Source organism: Myotis brandtii, unplaced genomic scaffold, assembly GCF_000412655.1.
Source record: "Myotis brandtii unplaced genomic scaffold, ASM41265v1 scaffold105, whole genome shotgun sequence".
Classification (NCBI taxonomy): domain Eukaryota; kingdom Metazoa; phylum Chordata; class Mammalia; order Chiroptera; family Vespertilionidae; genus Myotis; species Myotis brandtii.
Genome location: NW_005353538.1, coordinates 6,739,818 through 6,755,238, shown reverse-complemented (window position 1 = coordinate 6,755,238; position 15,421 = coordinate 6,739,818). Strand labels below are relative to the sequence as shown.

At 45.4% G+C, this 15,421-nt stretch overlaps 1 long non-coding RNA gene across 2 annotated transcripts in view; it reads left to right on the top strand.

The window, feature by feature from the left end:
• Positions 1-14,084, top strand: part of LOC106726110 — a 16,644-nt gene extending 2,560 nt beyond the window's left edge. The window contains exons 2-3 of one of the 2 annotated variants that reach the window (XR_001362125.1): positions 11,237-11,341; positions 13,541-14,084. This is a non-coding gene — a long non-coding RNA (uncharacterized LOC106726110). Of the gene's footprint in view, positions 1-11,233; positions 11,342-13,540 lie in introns of both variants that reach the window. The other variant, XR_001362129.1, reaches the window with a different exon arrangement.
• The last annotated feature ends 1,337 nt before the right edge of the window (positions 14,085-15,421 follow it).

The following is a 15,421-nucleotide window of genomic DNA, read 5'->3' as shown; positions in this document are numbered from 1 at the left end:
AGATGTAGCAAGTGCTGCCAAAACAAGAGAAACTCACAAGAACATTGTAACTGTGGTGACCACTACCTTGTTTACCTCTGGCTATAAAATAAAGGCTCAGCTTGCCTCTGGATCTCTCTCTGTGGCCTCAGCCAGGCACAGGAAGATCCACCTAGACCCAGCTTATTCTCTTTGTCTATCATTTCTTCACCCTTTTGTCGCCCTCACTCAGGCTTTTGCACCCTTGGCTGAGCTGGCTCAGCACAGAATGCTTCATGAATTTGTGTGCCATCCTTGTAAGGGACCATGCTAGTCTTTTCTATCATTCCAATTTTAGTATATGTGCTTCTAAAGCGCGCACTGAATTATTTCTTAACCAAACTCAAGAACCAAGGTCCCACATTCACCACTACTACTGCCATTTTCCAAGGTAAAATACAGGAAGAGAAACGGGCTTGGGAGGGAAAACAATAAATCCATGTTCGACATGTGGGATTGGAGGTGCCTGTGAGATATCCACATGTAGATGAATAGATGGTTCTGGCACCCAGGAGACAGAGCTGGGCTGGAAATTATGCAAATTATTTCTGTCTCCATTTAATGAATTAAGAAATAGAATTTGGAGAAAGAACTTATTCAAACTTATATGGCAGAAAGGAGTAAATTCCAGTAGTGGATTCTGTCTGACACTATCCTGCCTGGGGAGAGGAAAGGAAACAGAAGACTTCCCCTGGGAGCTTGGGGGGAATTTAGGAGAGTTGGGGTTCTACTGGTTGTGCCACACCAGCATGGCCAAGGGTGAACCTGAGGAGGGGTGGTGAAGGATTGAAGAAAAGACAGACAAGAGAATACAGCTGGGGCTTGGTGGATCTCCCATGCCTGGATGAGGACACAAAAGACCCAGCCTACAAGCCCATGCTTTATTTTATAGTCAGATTAAAACAAGGGTAGATTAACATGTATACAAATGTTCTTGTTTTGGCAACACTTGCTGCACCTCCCACAGCCCATTAGCTACTTAGGATGGAATTAAGGAGGGCTACAAGGTCAGGCTTAATTATGCTAGGAGAGCTCTGCCCTCCAGGCTGGGTCTTGTTTGTGGCCCTGCCACAGGTCAGCCTGAGGCTTTATCCTAGAGCCGCTCCCTACATCTGGTGACTCCAGTGGTTTTAGGCACATCCAGACCTAAAGGAGCCCCTCTTTTTGAGCCCCATGTCCTCAAAGGCAGACTAGTGTGGTTGAAAAGGCACTGGCTCTGGAAATGTGTAACATGTGAGTAATTTATGTATAAGCTTAGGCAAGTCACTTTCTCTCTCAGTGCCTCAGTTTCCTGAACTATAAAAGGAGGTTAAACAAATAATCCTTAAGGTTTCTTATAATTCTGACACACAAGAATTAGTAATTCATTTCTTTAATTCTTTTATTTTTAATACAAGCCCAGGAACATTTCTTTTCTAAGTACTTTGTTTCTGAGTAATATTAATATCATTTTTATAGTGTTCATTGTAGAAAATTTGTCAAAAGGGAAAATCACAAAGAAGGGGGAAAAATCATTACAATATCACTAGTTAGAAACTAGTTGCTAATATTTTGCTGTAATTTCTACTAGTCTTTCTTTTACTGTGCAAATATACATACGTCTTTTCCTTTTTAAAGAAATTGGGTAATAATATCCACTACTAACTGAGCATCTATTACACATCAGGCTCAGAACCAAGTGCTCTGACTACATATGACCAATCCCTGCAGGGCATGTAGCAATGTCCCCATTTTACAGAAAAGAAAAGCAAAGGGGAAAAAATTCCAGAATTCCTACCCAACTAGCTTTCTAAGCTGCTTTATTTTGTGTGTAATTAATTCCTTTTTCACTTAATTCACCTTTAACATGTTCCCATTTTTCAAATACTTTTCTACCACATTATCTAAGTTGCTTCAAGATACTCAACACACAGTCCCTCACTGCTAGCATTGAAGATATTTTCCATTGTCACTGCCATGGACAATGCTATGATTATCTTCCTCCCATGTCATTCTTTCCACTCAGTCATAATTGTTTCCTTAGGGTAAATTCACAGAAGTCGAATATCTAGGTCAAAGGATATGTGCATTCTTAAAGCTATTAACAAATGGTATCAGGTTGCCTTCCCCCAAAATTGAACTATTCTTCACCCTTTAACAGTTTATAAATGTTACACTTACTTGTGACCTCATTAACATTGGGAATTACCTTATTTTTATTCATCTTTGCTGATTTTGTAAGTGAAATTTCTTGTCTATAAAGTTAAACTTCTTTCTAATGTCATGGATCATCACATGATTCATTCTAATAAAAATTTCTTATACAAATCCTTGGGAGATATGAGAGAAATAAAGTATTGGAATGAAAGAAAGAGAAAATTAATTTTATTCATTTAACAAAAACCAAGTACCTAATATACACAGAGTATGTTATAGCCCTGCAGGCATTAAAATTAGTAAGAGTGAACAAATATTGAGCACCTACTCTATGCTCAACAGCAGGCATCTTAAGTATCATGACAGAAAAAAAGGGGGGTGGGGGCGGGGAAGGTACAATATTTATCCTCCAAAAACTTGCAGTCTAGTTGGGGAGGGGAAAACCAATGCCAAGAAGGTGTTTTGAACTTAATTTCTCCCTTCCCTGTTCTTTCATGGAACTGCCTTTCTTATCTCCATTTTGGCTTTGTGAGTCAACCTTAAACATGCCTCTCTTCCAGGTCACCTGAGAGCCCCAAAGAACAGGATGGTGTCTTACTCAGACTCTTGTCCCATCATGTAAAGGCCAATGACTTCATGATTTTTTCACAGTCACTCAGTGTTGTAAAATGGTGGCAGGTTGCCATGTCCTCTACCCACTCCCACCCCACCCCCAAATTAGTCCACTGCATGCCTGAGAGCATCAGAACCACAGGTGGGCACTCAAATGCAGGTTTTAGGAGTCTCCATTAAATTAGCATTAACAACATTAACATTGGTTTCCTTAAACCACCACCACACTCCCTTCAACTGCCCGAGCCCTAGGATTTCATGTCACTTCATTTACATGGCTGAACACCTAAAGGGGGTCAAGGCTTTGGGGGTTATTTGCTTGTTACTCGTTCTCATACCTTACTGACATTCGCATGGACTTCCTGCCCTCCGGGACCTGCACACCTCATGATTGTCTGCTGAAGATTGATACCATGATTGATACCATGAAGGAATGTGGCCTGAGTTTTCCCTTTACGATTCATTGACATATTTTATCTGTATAGCCCAAAGCATCTAGGGCCAGCTCAGCTAAATACACATTTGCTTCATTCAAATTCTGATTTTGAATGTGAGTTGAATTAATTCAAATTTCAAAAGAGTTTCCAATTGGTGTGGGCTGGAGGGGTTGGCTGCCAAAGGTGGGACATGAACCAGCCTAAAGTATGAGTAAGATTTAGGGGACAAGGTGGGCAGGGGCCTTGTCCCTTCATCCACCCCTTTCTTTCCTTTTTCCCTCTACCCACTTCTTAAGAGCCTTCAATGAGACACAGAGAAGAGGTAAATTGTTAGCAAAATACTGAAGGGGGTGAGGAGAGGCAGTCAGTGCTATCTGTCCAGGTGCTACACATGCCGCAAGGATGAACCTGGCCCTCAAACACGCACAGGGCCCTGAGAGACTGGCAGTTGGAAAGACTACAAGGCTTGCGAAAGGCGAGAGGAGAGACCAGAGCAACAAGGGGATTCCCAGAAGCATGACTGAGAGGTATTGTAAGGGGAAAAGTGACGTCATATTTGCCCCACCTTCTGGGACAGCATGTGGATCCCGAGAAGAAAGATTCATTAATGTGGACCCCAAGAAGGAATTTATCTGTTGAGATGAGGCCCTATGGTCAACTGAGGGCCCAAGTTTTATAAATAATAAGAGCCTAGTGGCCATTTGCTGACAGGGGCTCCTGACATACTCTGTATACCAGGAAGAACTTCAGACTGAACTCCTCTTTATGCCCCACTGTTTACGCTGTCTGAGTCAACCACTGCAGGGCAGCCCTGGTTTTGTCTTTCTACCAATGGACTGAGACCTGCCCCGTGCCATCAGAACTGCACAATTTGGACACCTCATTTACAGAAAACAGATCTCATTGAGAACCTGGCGGGAACTTTTGCTATAAAAGGCACCTCCCCTTTGTCTCAGTGGAACGCAATTTAAATTGCTACCTGACTCTGTGTCTCCAGGCCAGCAGCTCCTTTGTGCTCAAATATTTTTTATTCTCTAATACAGTCTAAAATTAATTTTGGTTTACACTGGTAACAGACTGTGCCTGCACCTATACACCCTCCTATATGTCACTGGTATGATCAAGGGAATGCAGTGTGTATAGCAACTAATCATCAACCAGGCAGACCCTATGTTGGATTCTGTATCTATGTCACCTCATTGGACATCACCAACTACATGCCCAAGACCACCAAGACTCCCAGGCAGACATTCCCAGACTTCAGGGTCCATAAGAATCACCATGGATCTGACTAATGTCACCCAGAAGTGCATTTCCTTAGATCTGGAGTGGGGTCCAGGAACAGGCATTTTTAATAAGCATCCTGTGAGAGTGATGCAGATATCCAAGGACCACCATAGTCCACCCAAATGGGGTCTCTATGCAGCTCCCGCCTGGCCCTGGGAGCTAGAGGCTTCCCTTCATACCTTTAGAATCAGCCTCGGAGCCCACCATCCACAGTGTCTGTGGACAATGACTTCCCCTCCAGTCATTCCTCCTCCACACACTTCAGTACTGCTCCCCCTGTTTCTCTCTCACCAACCTTCCTGCTGTGTCACTTGAGGCCCCCACTGTGTCATAAACTCCCCTAATATCTATCTCTCTCTCTATATATATATATAGAGAGAGAGAGAGAGAGAGAGAGAGCCCTTCGCATTAGAGATTTCAGAGGGGAAGGGAGAGGGAGAGAGGGATAGAAACATCAATGATGAGAGAATCATTGATTGGATATCTCCTGCATGATCGGGGATCAAGCCCGGAACCCGGGCATATGTCCGACCCAGAATCAAACCATGACCTCATGGTTCATGGTTCCACGCTCAACCACTAAGCCCCACCAGCCTGGCTCCCCTAATATCTTTGACCCTTTTCCTGCACTCAGCTCTGCAGAGGGTACCACTCCCCAGGCCACCACTGGCCTCTACAGTGCCTCTGTAAATTAGAGAAAGGTGGCCCTTCTGGATGGGAGATCACATCGGCTAAAAGTGCCCCCCCTGCCCCCGACAATCCAGTTCCTAAGGACCCAAATGTGGGGAAAGCTCAGATTTCAGCCCCTTCCCTCCTCAGACAGTGCAGGAACTATACAAATTGCAGCCTGACCACTTCCTGGTAACCTTCCATGGACATTGCTCAACCTCCCACTCCCCCTGCCAACAGGTCAAAGAGAGGTTGTTGCTATCTTCACTCCCAGTGCCATTTCCAAACCTTTACTCTTCTCCTTCCTGTAAAAGCCGCCACTGTTCTGAGCCTTAGCCAAGTGATTGTATCAACCACTAACGTCCCTCACAAAGACCAACTTCCAACCTCGTCCCTGAAGACTGATAGCTTTCCTCTCCCCTACAGTCGCCATCTTGCTGTGTGACCAGGATGCCCATAACTTGTCCAACACTGGAGCCTCACAGCTCACAACCTTCTCAATCCAGTGGTCTTCATCTCCACTCCCTTCCGATTCCCTCACATCCAGGAACCTTGTCAGAACTGCCCCTCATCAGAAATCTCAAACCCCAGCAGCCCAGTCCCAAGCAGCGATCCACTCCAGTGCATCCCTCTCCTGCACTCACTCCTGCCACATCTGCTCCTTGGCATCATGGAACCCCATCCCCGAGCCCTTCATTTTCTGCCTGCCCAGCTTAGACCACACAGTTGACCACCTGAACCATTCTCTTACAAGCATCTACCTTCAATCTCATTTTCTGGGAAAATCCAACCCTAATGAATTCCATGATCCACGATCCACTTTCTCCCACCTCTGCCCAGGCCCTGAGTGCTGCTGAAGAAAAGCATGTAATTCTATGCTGGCACCACGGTCTCCAGACTCCTCTGCATGTGAGTGCTGCACATCAAGGAACCTGTAGGCCACCGCTCCCATCTCCTCAGGAAGCCTTCCAATCTCCACAGCCTTCTTTAGCACCCCTCTCCCCCAACTCAAAGCCCTTCCAACTCAGCAGACAACTTCTCTTCCTATTTCAATGAGAAAATTGAACCCATAAAATGAGAACTACCTTAACTTTCTGGGCCCGCCCCCTACAACACCTGGCAATCTTTGGCTCCTCCTATTTCCTTCTCCCCAGTCTCCCAGGAAGAAGGCCTTCTTCCTACCCCTGGCAAGCCCCTCCATCTGTGTTCTCCATCTTTGCAACTTGTCTTTGCCAGTTTTCACTCTTTATCCTATAACCTTACCGCTTAAGCCTATACTAGTAAGTAAGCTCAAGTTTTGCAACATTTAAAAACACACAAAAACCTTCCTTCCTGGTCCTCCCAGTCCCACCTTATCTTCCTTCTTTCTTCTCTACTAAAACCTATACCTGCCCTCCCCACTGCCTCACCTTCTCCTTCCTAATCCAATCCACTGCATTCTGACTCCCCTATTCCCATCCCTCCGTCAAGAATCATCAATACCTTCCCATTGCCAAATTCAGTGGATAATTTTCTATCCTTTTTTTCTGTTGCATTTGATCCTATTCCTCACTCTCTCTTTCTTGAAACTGTCTACTCCCCCGTGACTGTAATGCCACCCTCTTTAGGTCAGTGTGGTCTCCACCTTGACTCCTCTTCCATGCACCACTTACTCATAGTTGTTCCCTATCAATCAGTCCTTAAACTACTGCTTTTCACATTCCACATGGGGTTCCTGGGCAAAAGCATCTGCTATTGAAGTGTTCACTTTCACCTATATTCTGACAACTAACAAGCTTATCCTCTAGCCTGGACTCCTTCCTGAACATCAGAGTTGTGTATACAACTGCATGCTAGACATCTCCTTTAGCACAGTACCCAGGCACCTCACACTATACCTGTCTAAAACTGAACTCGTCATCTCCACCCTTGCCCCAAACTTGCTCCTCCTGTGTTCCCCATGTTAATCACCGGCACCATCATCCACCCACCCAGGCAAGTCAGACACCTGAAGTCATCCTTAACTCCACCCTCTCCTTCAATCTACCTCTAGGATTGGCTCTTTTTACTGCCCTCATTTTTAAAATCTTTTCACTCCCTTCTAACCCTACACCTGCTGACTATTTTGTGATAATTCATCATCACCCACCTGGACTATTGCAAGAGCTTCCTAATTGGACTCCTAATTTTTCTCTCTCATATCTACTCCCCACATAATCACTAAAGTGATTCATCTAAACCCAGATTTGGCATGTCAATCTTCTGCTTGAAAGCCCGGTTGCGTGTAAGACAGTTTTAAATTCTTGGCAGGCAAACTCTACAAGGCCTTCCTAGTCACTCTTCAGCTTCAGCCCATCTTCCCTTGTCTTGAACATTACATTTTAGCTATGCCCTGCTCACATCATGCACTTTCATACCTCCACACTGCTCTCGTCCAGGAAGAGCCCCCCGACCTCCCCACATTGGTATGGGTCACCTCCCCCAGCCTTCAGAACAGCTCATCCACCATTTACTACAAAAAGCATTCCTGCCCTTCCTTTGTATTCCTAAGACACCAGTGTTCACCTTTATCTTAGCATTTACCATTATTTTGAAATGACCTACATTTAACTTCCCAAAACTTTAACCAAATTCAAAAGCAGGAATCTTTGTGCTCTGTCCATACGTGCCCTCCCCCCATGCTGAGCACAGTGCCTAACACATATTAGGTACTCAAAAAGTAATTACTGAATTGATTGTCCCAGTGGGCTACAAGGCAAGTATTTTAAATGAAAAAGCTCACTCAGATAACAGGTTACACTAGTAGATGGAAAAGCAGCTGCATGAAACCAGCACTAAGGCTTGTAATCTTTCAAGTATAACCTGGGAAACAGGCTAGGCGTGGAGATGGAGATAAGAATGACATGTCAGGGCACCAGCCTAAGGGTGATGTGTGTGTGAGCAATCTAGGGAAATGGAGGTGGGGACGATGCTGGGGGCAGAAGAGTATGGGCTTGGAGCCCGGGCACTGTTGGTTCTAAGCAGAGCCCTGATATGAAAACCTGCTGGCAGTACCAGGCCTGAGCTAAATCCAGATGCTGGGTCTGAAGCAGCCAATGTCCCCAAAACCCTCACACTCTGCTTCTCACTATTTTCTGAGACCTGCACATATTCCTCCCCTAGAAACAAGCCTCCAGGAAGTACCTAGTAGAGACCAACAAGGAATAGCCGAAGGATATTAGAGGAGCAGTAAACATGGACCTGTGTGAATGAGAGCTGCCAAGTCCTGGAGGTCCCTACCTTCTCCCGCCCACCCTCCAGCAGCCTTCCCCTACCACCTGAAATACAGAAGGCAGCCAACAAGAGTTAAGAGGCAGGGGCATGAGACCAGCCCAGGAAAGCTCAGGAGCCCACAGAGCGAAGGGAACATTCTGCGACAGCAGCAAACAGGGGGGACTGTACAGGTAGCTAAAGGCCCCATAGTTGCGTGCGTCCGAATATGGCCTCCCCTGCACACCTCCCTCTGGGCTCGTAGGCTGGAAGACTGCTCTAAAGGAAGGCACAAGGACATAGGGTTGGAATAATACCAGGGACAGAAAACTAAAAATACCATCTAGTGTTGACAAAGCACAGAAAAGGGCAGCTATGGTATGGTTAACAAAGGGTAAAGATAGGGCGCCCTTTTCTGATAAACTCCATATCAGACAACCATGAAGAACCAGAATGACCTCATTTGCAGAGAATCTGGTAGGTGTCCAGGGCAAGAACACCCCACCCTCTCTCTTCAGCTGAATCTCTGGGGGCCAAGCCAACCTCTCACCTCCCCTAACTGGTTGTAGGAGCAGGAGAGCATACTTCCTGCCTGGGGAAGGGGCTGGGCAGAGGACACTGGACCTTCCAAATGGGGACTCACACACCTGCTCTGTAGACTGCACTAAAGGCCTTCAGTTTACAAAGATTCACAAGAAAAAGAAATTGGCTCTCCTCTTTTCCCACCTCCCCTTAGCCAACCACTCCCAGCTCCACCCCAACCCAGCTGCAATGGAGGCTCATTACCAGTTGGACATGCCGTCCTGGAGCCGGAGTGAGGCGCTTGTAGCCGTGACTCACCTTGCATTGCTCAAGGATGGGAGAAGCCTGGGCATCTTGCAATTCCCCTCCGGAGGAGGTGTGGGCAGCTCCCAGGCAGCACCTCGGTGGGATCGCTCCAGTGATAACAACAACAAGAAAGACAAGCACTTATTGAGTGCTTACTCTATGTTGGGCATCGTATCTTATTTGTACTATTTCATTAAAAGCTTCCAACAAACTTTTGAGGTGGGTGCTAACATTATCCCCATCGTATGGACGAGGGAATAGAGCAGTTCCATGCTGGTCTGAGGGCACCTGGGTAGCAGATAGAGAAGCAGGACAATCACAGATCTTTCTTCCTGATGTCAGAGATCCTGCTCTCAAGCACCACAGAAGGGGCCAGCTTCCTTGCCTCTGTGCTTATCTTCTCCTCACTGCACCAAGTATGACTTTTCCCTTTTCACAGCTGCTCAACTTTTATGCTGGAGTGTAAGCTTCCTGAGGTTCAAAATCATTTTCAATGGTGCTTTGGGAGTGACACCAACAACACAAATGCTGACTGGCCAACTGAAGGTTCTAAACACCATGGATGTTTAATAAATGCTATTTATTGGTTGTTATTAAAACCAGTAATGTTCCATACACCAGATAATTCAATTCCTTTCCTCTAGAGCAGGGTTTGACAACCTCGGCCCCATAGACATTTGGGGCTGGATAATTCTGTGTTGCAGGGGCAGTCCTATGCCTTGTAGGGTGTTTGACCCCTTGTCTCTACTCACTACTGAACCCCCACCAGTGTGACAGTCAAAAATTCCTCCAGACATCCCTGGGTAGCCAATCACCCTCATTTGGGATCTATTGCTCTAGCAGTGGTCAGCAAACTCATTAGTCAAGAGAGCCAAATATCAACAGTACTTCTTCAAAATAGACTCGCCCAGGCCGAAAACCAACTTCTGCACACGGGCCACGAAGTTTCAATCGCACTGTACGTGCGCGCCTGCACGTGGTATTTTGTGGAAGAGCCACACTCAAGGGGCCAAAGAGCCACATGTGGCTCGCGAGCCACAGTTTGCTGACCACAGCTCTAGAGTAACCAAGTAAAACTAATAGTGCTTATTTCCTGAAAGTAAAACAGCAAGAAAGCTTATTTCTACTTACAATAGAACAGCACTCTTATTACTTACTAGAAGCCTGGTGTACAAATTCGTGGGGTCCAGCTGGCACACCCCGATGGGGGCCGATTGGGGGTGGGGCCAGCAGGGGGAGAAAGGCTGCAGGCAGTTGGCCGGCTGGCCCACCCCCAATGGGGTGGGGGGCCCAACTGGGGGCAGGGCCAGCCTGGGAGAGGGGCCACGGGAAGTTGGGCGGGGCTGATTGGGGCCTGATTGGGCCTGTTGGCCATGGGGTGGGGGGCCCAACTGGGGGCAGGGCCAGCCTGGAAGAGGGGCCACAGGAAGTTGGGTGGGGCTGATTGGGGCCTGATTGGGCCTGTTGGCCGCCGCAGTGTGCATCACAGTGACCGGTCGTTCCGGTCATTCCACCATTCGGTCACTGGGCTTTTATCTAGAGAGAGATAGTTAATAAATATGAGAGATCCTGAAACTACTTATAAAGTCAAAGCCCCAGGGCACCAATAGCAGGAAATCAAGATAATGTTCCTGTTCTGCCTGAACCAATCACTTCCTGCCTATAGAGTTTTTGTAGGACTATGTCATAGGCTGGAGGTAGCCCATGGCCAATACAGGATAGGACTGGGTTCAAATCCCAGCTCATAGGCCTAAAATCATTGCTGTTAACAGCAGGGAGCAGACATAAATCTCAATTTCTCTACTTCATGTCACTGGGCCTCAGGTTCTGTACAATGGGTGGCAGTGCCCAGCTCAGGATTGTTGTGAGAAGTAAATACAGCTAGAAAGCACCTATCTAGCAAGGTTGGGCTCTACAGGGCTCAGAAATAGTCTCCCCTTTTCCTGTCCTCACTTGTCCCAGGCCTTTGAGAGCATCGTAAATGTCTGACTGGGTTTTGTTTTCTCCACCCCGTCCAGCAGAGCAGTTCTCACCCCTGGCTGCCCCTGAGAAGACCTGCAGAGCCTTCAAAATGCCGATGTCTGGGCCCCACTGCACAAGGACTGATCAGAATCTCTGGCTTGAAAGTACATATTGTAATTTTTTAAGTACTTATTCATGACATAAGTACTATACTATCTTTCCCATAACTTTATTAATGCCAAAAACAAAACAGTAATATTTGAACCAGTTCTTTAAATACACTAATTGTATATTAATCACTAATAACTAATAACTTATAACTAAATCAGTATATCTCCAAATGGCATCTATTGTATTCTTAGGATCCACAAGTCCCATTAGGAATTTTTAGATTTTATGTTTTAATTTCAATGACCATTTAAAAATGGGCTTCTCATGTTGTTTTCTTTTTTTAATCTTTGAAGTGATAATCCTCAAATGAAGGATATGTTCATAGAATGAGGCACAAGTCGGTGCTTTTCAAATTTAGGAAAGAGCACCTCAAATAATTCAGAAGTTGACATATCAATAACAAGTTACATTAGTGACAAAATTTGTACACAAGGCCAGGACTAAAGCCTACTTGTCACCAGGAGAGTAGGCGCTGTCATTTGTTTTATTTTTAGGAATGATAAGATGCTGTTGTATACAGTAATGATATTTAAGTGCTACTACATAGTGTCAGATCAGTACAAAGGGAAAAAAATCATAGTTTGCAACTGAAGGCTAAAGTGAGTAGCATTTAAGGGAATTACATGAATTGAAGGATGTTCCTGTGACTCAACTAATGGAATGATACTGAAAAGGGAAAGGCATGGGCTGGATTCAGTTTGTGTTTGTAGCCTTGCTGTAACATATTAGATCACCCCGGGAAAGTGTTCACTACAGTAGCACGTCATGGCCCCATGGCGTCAGGGGTTGGTCTCCTCCTCCCCATGCCCACAGCAGTACCAAACCCGCAGAGACACTCAACAAACATTTCTGAAATAATGAACCTGCTGCCCTCATCTTACCTTAGTCCAGTGGTTCTCGACCTTCCTAACGCCGCGACCCTTTAATACAGTTCCTCGTGTTGTGGTGACCCCCAATTTCATTGTTACAAGTTGAACATAATTAAAGCATAGTGATTCATCACAAAAACAGTATGTAATTATATATGTGTTTTCCGATGGTCTTAGGCGACCCCTGTGAAAGGGTCGTTCGATCCCCAAAGGGGTCGCGACCCACAGGTTGAGAACCGCTGCCTTAGTCTTTCTATCCTTATTTTCCCTATATCCTTAATGTCTTACTTTCCAACTCCTGTACTTCTGGAAGCTACCTGAAGACCCATGTGACTAAGGCAGGACATTAGAAAACCAATACACTTTAAGAATTGGATGTAAGGGAATTCCCATGAGTGGCAATTTCCTTGACTTTGTCCGTAGAGCGGTGTCTCCATCACATTCTGGTCAGAGCACACACTGATAGCCACTAATCCTAGGAGTTCCCATTCACGCCCAGCTAGTTAAACTGCACCATATTTGTTCACTGTTGAATTGTCTGGTTAAATGGTAGGGACAATGCATTTGAATGGCTTGATCAAATAGTATGTCCTCCAAAGAAATTTTAGAGTGTAGCTAACAGGAACTAAGGAGAGCCACTCTTTGCAGAGGTAAGTGACCAGGCTTGCTATGCTCTCCTCGGGCACCTGCAATGCACTTCCACTCAGGCAGGGAGTGCTTGCCTCTCCAGGAAGGAACCCAGGCTGGCTGGTCCCATGAAGAGGGTGTCCAACCTCCCTCCTCCCTCTGCTCAGGGTGCCTTTTCTAGTTCCTCTTCTATGTGGGGATTGGGAAGCTCTGAACCCTGACTTCCCTTCCTCACCTACTAATACTCTCTGCTAAACCCCCAAGTGCCTTCAACACTTTTGTTTCTGCCTAAAAATGAATGGAATCAATTTCCAATTTGCGGGGGACCATGGATGCTAACTTTGGAAGGAGAGCTAAGAGATCCAACCTCCCACTCAATTATGAAGGGGTCTTGAACTGGCTTCCTGCGTCAGCTCTCCAGCTCTACTTAACCACTAGCAAACCCTGCTTCCTGCCACACCACGCAAGGCGTTTCTAGGAGTTTGGATAGAAAGTAAACCAGAGGGTGTCAGTGTTTCGTTTTCCCAAATGATGACATTAAAAAATTAACAGCTGGGAGGAATCTACTATCTATAATCTACAATGACCATAACTTCCTAATAGAAAGGATATGTTACAAATAAATTTTCAAAAAGCTGTACTATCAGAATAAAAGGCAGGCATTTAAACTGGATAAATGTTTGCTTTCTTTTTTAGAATCTCTCCATTTGTTCTCATTCCATGCAGACCTGTGAGCGGTTGATGAAGACTCTCACAGGCTGGAGTCTGGTAACAATGGCCTGTAAAGCAGGGGTTGTTCTTCCCTAAAGCTGTGGACCCCCGAGCAGCTCACTCAGTGCCCCCAGGCCAAGCCCACTGACCACTGCATTCAAACAAGGCCCTGGGGGCGAAGCACTGTGCCATCCTGACTGTGGCCCTGACACAATTTAGGATCCAATGCAGTCACAGACACGATCAGCAAAAAGTCCTGAGCAAAGATATAACTATTGCGATAGTAAACTTCTCCCCACGTTCTATAAAATGCATATTGACTAGGCAAGAGTCCCAAATGTACTATGAAGTATACATATGGCCTATTAAAATTAACATGTACCATATCTTGACTTTGACTCACTTGAATCTAAAATACTACGTTGAAAACAAAATAATAATAAATAATAAAATAAAATGCTACGTCGAGCTGGTGTGTATTAACTAAATAGTAGAACTGTACAGTGGAGGACATACCCAGCCAGGAGGCAGGAGGCGGGAGGTAGGGGCTAGCCCTGCACATGCCACTAAGTGGGTCTATAGCAGCGGTTCTCAACCTGTGGGTCGCGACCCCTTTGGCGGTCGAATGACCCTTTCACAGGGGTCGCCTAAGACCATCCTGCATATCAGATATTTACATTACGATTCATAACAGTAGCAACATTACAGTTATAAAGTAGCAACGAAAATAATTTTATGGTTGGGTCACAACATGAGGAACTGTATTTAAAGAGCCAGAAGGTTGAGAACCACTGGTCTATAGCCTTAGGCAAGTTTAATCTTTCTGTGTTCAGTTCCATTTAAAATGATCTCTTAGGGCCAGTTCAACTTGAAAACTCTTACACATGCAATAGCATGTTATCTCTCTGAGAATGTATAAGACCTCAGGGAATGAGAAGGACGATGCACATCTTCTAAAAAGCTGACCACTAGATTATCCTCTAAAACATAAGGATCCACATTAAGGTTCAGCTCTGAACCGCAGAGCTGAAGGGTACAACCTAGTCAGTCCCGAAATCCACACATGTTGACTTAAGAATCCACTCTGGGCAAACGAATGAACGTGAACACTCTCCAGGCCCGTCCTCCTAGAGTTGCACCGCGTCCCACCGTTGGTGGGTAGGAACCACCAATTACTGTCACCTGCGTTATCACTTAAACCTGGACACAATCCCGCAATGCTGGCATTATTACTTTTTTAAGATGAATACAAAAACTGAGGCTCAGACTAGTTAAGCACAGTCCAGGTCACAGCATGAGGGGTGGGATTCAGACAGAGGCTTCTCCCTGCTAAAGCCCGTGTACTTGTCCCCATGGAGGCCATGTTGCAACCCTCACACCTTTGACACCTGGATCCCTGGATCCACCAGTGGTCATTGACCTCAGGATTCTATTAGAACCTGGTACAAACTAAGAAAGGAAGGAAGGGAGAAAGGTAAGGAGGAAAGGATAGAAGGAAAAAATTAATTAACATGTGTTATAAACCTACTATATGTCCAACCCACCCCATCCCCCAAACCAGCTAACAAATATTTCTCACTTAATATACATAAAACAATGTAAGATTGCTGTTAATGCCCCAATTTTCAGAAGTGGAAACTAGAGTTCAGATAGGTTAAAACGCTCCCAAAGCCTGGATTCTAAGCCAGATCTACTAGTAATTCTCAAGTTCTGCTGCATTCTTTCTACTATCCCAACTTGCCTACACAGAACCTTATGTAAGAAACTTTTTTCGTGAAATATAATTCACAAACCATAAGATTCAATTCAGTGTTTTCAGTATATTCACAAGATTATGAAACTATCACTACTAAATAATTCCAGAAC